Below are 5,962 nucleotides of genomic sequence, written 5' to 3' on the forward strand. Positions count from 1 at the left end.
CCTGCGGAATGGTTCGGCAATGGTAGTCGCTCCAACACGTCCTTGCAATGGCCACAGAGGTGATTCGACTAGAGCTCCAGTCTAGCTTTTGGGTTGCTTGGCGGACTGGTATAGCCGCGATCGAGTTCCGGCCATGAACGTTTTAGATAGCTCTTGGGCTTTCTGGGACGGAAGTCGGAAGTTTGGGCTGTTGTCCGATTTGATGACCATTCTTCGGATGTGTGAGAATCGGACAAATAACTTATATAGGGGACTGTGTTGTCTCACGCAGCCCCCTCCGTGCCCCTCTATCTCGACCGATGTTGGTGCTTGAAAGGGTTGGGATCGCTCGGATTTATAAACGTGCACCACCATTTGTCGAGTGTGAGGGACGCGGCAGGTCTCCTAAATGCTATGCGGGCGCTCTCTGAGAATCTCTATCCGGCCTCGACACAGACTAGTCTTGCTGAATGGTTTGGCACTGGTAGTCGATCCAACACGTCGTTGTTGTGGCCGCCTAGGCGATTCGATTCGAGCCCCCGTCTAGCTTTTGGGTTGCTTGGCGGATTTTGCCCTATCCGCAAGTGAGCTCGGTCCCTAAACGTTCGAGAAACCCGATTGCTATGCGCCGACTCTCTTTCTTGCGAGCCTCCATCTAGCTTTTGGGTCTCTACGGAACGGAAGTCGGAATCTGGGACCGTTGTTTGATTCGACGAGGCAGACTACGGTTGTGCGAGAATCGGACAAATAACTTATATAGGGGAGGTGTTGACTGGAGCATTCTCCCCCGTGCCCCTCTAACTCGACCAATGCTGGCGCTCGAACGGTGGTAGCGCTCGGATTTTCATTGAGCGCCAGCATTGGTCGATTTAGAGGGGCATGCGAGATTCCCGAATGCTATGCGAGGGCTCTAACGGAAATGTCTATTGGTTTCGGTATGGATGCAATTGCGAGTGGTTCGGCAAAGGTAGTCGTTCCGATGCGTCCATGTCGTGGCCAAATCGATAATTCGATTTGAGCCCTCGTATAGCATTTGGGTCTCTCGATGTGATTCCGCATTCCAGTCCCTTTGGGCACTGCTTGAGCCGCATCCCAGGGGGTTCCCTTCCCAATAATCTGCCTCGCAACCCGATTGCTATGCGGTGAGGCTCCTCGGCCGCCTCGGAACTATCTGTGTATCAGACGCATCGCGGGATAAGGGGTTGGCAACGGTAGTCGCCCCAAGCGCGTCCGATGCTTGGACCATTCCGAGGCGGCCCTGAAGCCTCTTCCGTCTAGCCGTTGGGTCCTTCTCGCCGCATCCCTCGCCTCGCACCCCGATTGCTATGCGGTGAGGCTCCTCGGCCGCCTCGGAACTATCTGTGTATCGGACGCGTCGCGGGATAAGGGGTTGTCACTGGTAGTCGCCCCAAGCGCGTCCGATGCTTGGACCATTCCGAGGCGGCCCTGAAGCCTCTTCCGTCTAGCCGTTGGGTCCTTCTCGCCGCATCCCTCGCCTCGCACCCCGATTGCTATGCGGTGAGGCTCCTCGGCCGCCTCGGAACTATCTGTGTATCGGACGCGTCGCGGGATAAGGGGTTGTCATTGGTAGTCGCCCCAAGCGCGTCCGATGCTTGGACCATTCCGAGGCGGCCCTGAAGCCTCTTCCGTCTAGCCGTTGGGTCCTTCTCGCCGCATCCCTCGCCTCGCACCCCGATTGCTATGCGGTGAGGCTCCTCGGCCGCCTCGGAACTATCTGTGTATCGGACGCGTCGCGGGATAAGGGGTTGTCACTGGTAGTCGCCCCAAGCGCGTCCGATGCTTGGACCATTCCGAGGCGGCCCTGAAGCCTCTTCCGTCTAGCCGTTGGGTCCTTCTCGCCGCATCCCTCGCCTCGCACCCCGATTGCTATGCGGTGAGGCTCCTCGGCCGCCTCGGAACTATCTGTGTATCGGACGCGTCGCGGGATAAGGGGTTGTCACTGGTAGTCGCCCCAAGCGCGTTCGATGCTTGGACCATTCCGAGGCGGCCCTGAAGCCTCTTCCGTCTAGCCGTTGGGTCCTTCTCGCCGCATCCCTCGCCTCGCACCCCGATTGCTATGCGGTGAGGCTCCTCGGCCGCCTTGGAACTATCTGTGTATCGGACGCGTCGCGGGATAAGGGGTTGTCACTGGTAGTCGCCCCAAGCGCGTCCGATGCTTGGACCATTCCGAGGCGGACCCGAAGCCTCTTCCGTCTAGCCGTTGGGTCCTTCTCGCCGCATCCTTCGCCTCGCACCCCGATTGCTATGCGGTGAGGCTCCTCGGCCGCCTCGGAACTATCTGTGTATCGGACGCGTCGCGGGATAAGGGGTTGTCACTGGTAGTCGCCCCAAGCGCGTCCGATGCTTGGACCATTCCGAGGCGGACCCGAAGCCTCTTCCGTCTAGCCGTTGGGTCCTTCTCGCCGCATCCCTCGCCTCGCACCCCGATTGCTATGCGGTGAGGCTCCTCGGCCGCCTTGGAACTATCTGTGTATCGGACGCGTCGCGGGATAAGGGGTTGTCACTGGTAGTCGCCCCAAGCGCGTCCGATGCTTGGACCATTCCGAGGCGGACCCGAAGCCTCTTCCGTCTAGCCGTTGGGTCCTTCTCGCCGCATCCCTCGCCTCGCACCCCGATTGCTATGCGGTGAGGCTCCTCGGCCGCCTTGGAACTATCTGTGTATCGGACGCGTCGCGGGATAAGGGGTTGTCACTGGTAGTCGCCCCAAGCGCGTCCGATGCTTGGACCATTCCGAGGCGGACCCGAAGCCTCTTCCGTCTAGCCGTTGGGTCCTTCTCGCCGCATCCCTCGCCTCGCACCCCGATTGCTATGCGGTGAGGCTCCTCGGCCGCCTTGGAACTATCTGTGTATCGGACGCGTCGCGGGATAAGGGGTTGTCACTGGTAGTCGCCCCAAGCGCGTCCGATGCTTGGACCATTCCGAGGCGGCCCCGAAGCCTCTTCCGTCTAGCCGTTGGGTCCTTCTCGCCGCATCCCTCGCCTCGCACCCCGATTGCTATGCGGTGAGGCTCCTCGGCCGCCTTGGAACTATCTGTGTATCGGACGCGTCGCGGGATAAGGGGTTGTCACTGGTAGTCGCCCCAAGCGCGTCCGATGCTTGGACCATTCCGAGGCGGCCCCGAAGCCTCTTCCGTGTAGCCGTTGGGTCCTTCTCGCCGCATCCCTCGCCTCGCACCCCGATTGCTATGCGGTGAGGCTCCTCGGCCGCCTTGGAACTATCTGTGTATCGGACGCGTCGCGGGATAAGGGGTTGTCACTGGTAGTCGCCCCAAGCGCGTCCGATGCTTGGACCATTCCGAGGCGGACCTGAAGCCTCTTCCCTCTAGCCGTTGGGGCTTTCTCGCCGCATCCCTCGCCTCGCACCCTGATTGCTATGCTGTGAGGCTCCTCGGCCGCCTTGGAACTATCTGTGTATCGGACGCATCGCGGGATAAGGGGTTGGCAGTGGTAGTCGCCCCAAGCGCATCCGATGCTTGGACCATTCCGAGGCGGCCCTGCAGCCTCTTCCGTCTAGCCGTTGGGGCCATCTCGCCGCATCCCCCACCTCGCACCACGATTGCTATGCGGTGAGGCTCCTTGGCCGCCTCGGAACTATCTGTGTATCGGACGCATCGCGGGATAAGGGGTTGTCACTGGTAGTCGCCCCAAGCGCGTCCGATGCTTGGACTATTCCGAGGCGGCCCTGCAGCCTCTTCCGTCTAGCCGTTGGGGCCATCTCGCTGCATCCCCCACCTCCTCGGCCGCCTCGGAACTATCTGTGTATCGGACGCATCGCGGGATAAGGGGTTGGCAGTGGTAGTCGCCCCAAGCGCGTCCGATGCTTGGACTATTCCGAGGCAGCCCTGCAGCCTCTTCCGTCTAGCCTTTGGGGCCATCTCGCCGCATCCCTCGCCTCGCACCCCGATTGCTATGCGGTGAGGCTCCTCGGCCGCCTGGGAACTATCTTCGTATCGGACGCATCGCGGGATAAGGGGTTGTCACTGGTAGTCGCCCCAAGCGCGTCCGATGCTTGGACTATTCCGAGGCGGCCCTGTGGCCTCTTCCGTCTAGCCGTTGGGGCCATCTCGCCGCATCCCCCACCTCGCACCCCGATTGCTATGCGGTGAGGCTCTTCGGCCGCCTTGGAACTATCTTCGTATCGGACGCATCGCGGGATAAGGGGTTGTCACTGGTAGTGGCCCCAAGCGCGTCCGATGCTTGGACTATTCCGAGGCGGCCCTGCAGCCTCTTCCGTCTAGCCGTTGGGGCCATCTCGCCGCATCCCCCACCTCGCACCCCGATTGCTATGCGGTGAGGCTCCTCGGCCGCCTTGGAACTATCTTCGTATCGGACGCATCGCGGGATAAGGGGTTGTCACTGGTAGTCGCCCCAAGCGCGTCCGATGCTTGGACTATTCCGACGCGGCCCTGTGGCCTCTTCCGTCTAGCCGTTGGGGCCATCTCGCCGCATCCCCCACCTCGCACCCCGATTGCTATGCGGTGAGGCTCCTCGGCCGCCTTGGAACCATCTTCGTATCGGACGCATCGCGGGATAGGGGGCTGTCACTGGTAGTCGCCCCAAGCGTGTCCGATGCTTGGACCATTCCTAGGCGGCCCTGAAGCCTCTTCCGTCTAGCCGTTGGGGCCTTCCCGCCCCATCCCTCGCCTCGCACCCCCGATTGCTATGCGGTGAGGCTCCTCGGCCGCCTTGGAACCATCTGTGTATCGGACGCATCGCGGGATAAGGGGTTGGCACTGGCAGTCGCCCCAAGCGCGTCCGATGCTTGGACCATTCCGAGGTGGCCCTGAAGCCTCTTCCGTCTAGCCGTTGGGGCCTTCCCGCCCCATCCCTCGCCTCGCACCCCGATTGATATGCGGTGAGGCTCCTCGGCCGCCTTGGAACTATCTGTGTATCGGACGCATCGCGGGATAAGGGGTTGGCACTGGTAGTCGTCCCAATCGCATCCGATGCTTGGACCATTCCGAGGCGGCCCTGCAGCCTCTTCCGTTTAGCCGTCGGGGCCTTCCCGCCGCATCCCTCGCCTCGCATCCCGATTCCTATGCGGTGAGTCTTCTCGGCCGCCGCGGAACTATACCTGTTATTGCTACTGCATCCTTCGGCTGGTAACCTCCTCTGCCGCCTTGGAACGTTCTCTTTGTCGGACGCGTCGCGGGATAAGGGGTTGGCACTGGTAGTCGCCCCAAGCGCGCCCGATGCATAGACCGCTCCGAGTCGACCTTGCTTTCAGCCTCTCACATGCATAGACCTCTCTGAGTCGACCCTGCAGCCTCTCACGTTTAGCCTTTGGAATCTCGCCTCACAACATGATTGCTATCCTTGATGCATCCCTTGCCTCGAGCCCTGATTGCTTTCTTGGCTGCATCCCTCCTCTCCTCACAGCCCGGTTGTCATCACTGCTTCATCCGTCGCTTCATGCATTCTGGCTGCTGGGCCCTTCCCACCGCACACCTCGATTGCTATCTCTTCTGCATCACACACCCCGATTGCTATCTCTGCTACATCCCTCGGCTCTCACTTCTGCATCCTTCGCCTCACACCTCGATTGCTATCAATGCTGCATCCGTAACCTCACACCCCGATTGCTATGCGGGGAGGCTCCTTGGCCGCCTTGGAAATTTCTGTGTGTCGGACGCACCGCGGGATAAGGGGTTGGCACTGGTAGTCGCCCCAAGTGCGCCCGATTCTTAGACCGCTTCGAGGTGACCTCGTAGCCTCTTTCGTCCAGGCTTCCTGCCTTCAACGCCCTTTTTACACCTCGATTGCTATGCGCGGGCTCGTTGGCGTCTATCACCTCTCTGCGAAGAGTGGCACGATGATTGTTGGGGTAAATCGTAGCAGTCCGATCTCTGGCCTTGGGCCATTGTGAGGGCTGATCGATTTCCTGTGCGCATCTCGTGTTCGCCCAGTAACAGACTCGACGACTTGTAATCGGTCTTGTTCCCGATTGTTCCTGGAGGTAGTCT

This window comes from Cryptomeria japonica, unplaced genomic scaffold, assembly GCF_030272615.1.
Source record: "Cryptomeria japonica unplaced genomic scaffold, Sugi_1.0 HiC_scaffold_620, whole genome shotgun sequence".
Classification (NCBI taxonomy): Eukaryota; Viridiplantae; Streptophyta; class Pinopsida; order Cupressales; family Cupressaceae; genus Cryptomeria; species Cryptomeria japonica.